The sequence below is a fragment of the Hippocampus comes genome, unplaced genomic scaffold, assembly GCF_001891065.2.
Source record: "Hippocampus comes isolate QL1 unplaced genomic scaffold, H_comes_QL1_v1.1 C16831486, whole genome shotgun sequence".
NCBI lineage: Eukaryota > Metazoa > Chordata > Actinopteri > Syngnathiformes > Syngnathidae > Hippocampus > Hippocampus comes.
The window spans coordinates 1-956 of record NW_017839740.1 but is presented as its reverse complement, the minus strand read 5'-3'; the positions used below and the strand labels follow the sequence as shown (position 1 = coordinate 956).

The 956-nt window shown below is 56.3% G+C and overlaps 1 long non-coding RNA gene across 1 annotated transcript; it reads left to right on the top strand.

The window, feature by feature from the left end:
• Positions 1–551: 551 nt before the first annotated feature.
• LOC109509253 (uncharacterized) lies at positions 552–829 on the top strand. The gene is made up of 2 exons (XR_002166907.1): positions 552–644; positions 723–829. It is a non-coding gene; the product is annotated as an uncharacterized LOC109509253 (long non-coding RNA).
• Positions 830–956: the final 127 nt, after the last annotated feature.

Below are 956 nucleotides of genomic sequence, written 5' to 3'. Positions count from 1 at the left end.
CAATCGATTGAACGCCAAGTCCTGGCTCAACCGCAAAGTTCATCACGTTGTTGTTGTTGTTGTGGCGACGACGAGGTGCCGCCTCCCTTTTAATTCGACTCAACTCAAGAGTATTTCCAGAGCACTTGAAAACAACCGGCGCTGTTGACAAACTGACTTGAGCCGGCAGTCAAAGATGAAAGAAGAACAACGGCGCCCGTTTGCCGGTCCAATTTCAAATCGGTGTCGAAGTTGGAGACTTTCGGCTTCAGAGAAGGAGCCGGTGGCCCAAGTCTGCAGGGCGGGATGGGGTGGACAAGGGCCACCGGGGACCACCGCTTGGCCATCACTTTGCGTCTTCTTTTCATGGAAATTCAACCCATTCGGTGCCACCCAGGTCTTGATTTCCTCTCGACCGGATTCGGATCCGGCGGTCATCCGCAAAGCGGCGCTTCAGGGACACACACGTTCGATGCGGCTCGTTTCAGAATCAAAGCCGCCGCCGTTCGGAAATCCTTTTCAAGCGGACCTGCCGTGTTGAAGTTGAACGCGTTGGAAAAACGGTCGGGTCACTCATCGCTGACTTTTCTCGACAGAATCCAAATGACTCTGAAGTAGAACTGACCAAGAAGGGCCAAACCGATAAACTGCCCGGCGTACAAAAGGTGCGATGTCCGAAGCGCAACGTGATCGAGAGCGGAGCGCGCCGAAGAACCTTTGATTTAATTTTTTTTTGAAAGCAGGGCGCAGAGTCTCTCAAGGTGGACCCGCGAGCTAAGACGCCGCCTCCGCTGCGACCGGCGCCTCCCCGGGCCCCGCCGGGCCAAGTCCGAAACAACGTGGCCCAGAAAGACGAGTTGACGCTGGAGGGCCTGCGGGCGGAAGTCAAGGATCTGCGCGTAGCTCTGGAGCTTCTGCAGGCGCGACACGAGTGAGTGCCGCACATGGAGTCGGACTGCAGACCCGTATTGAAGTCC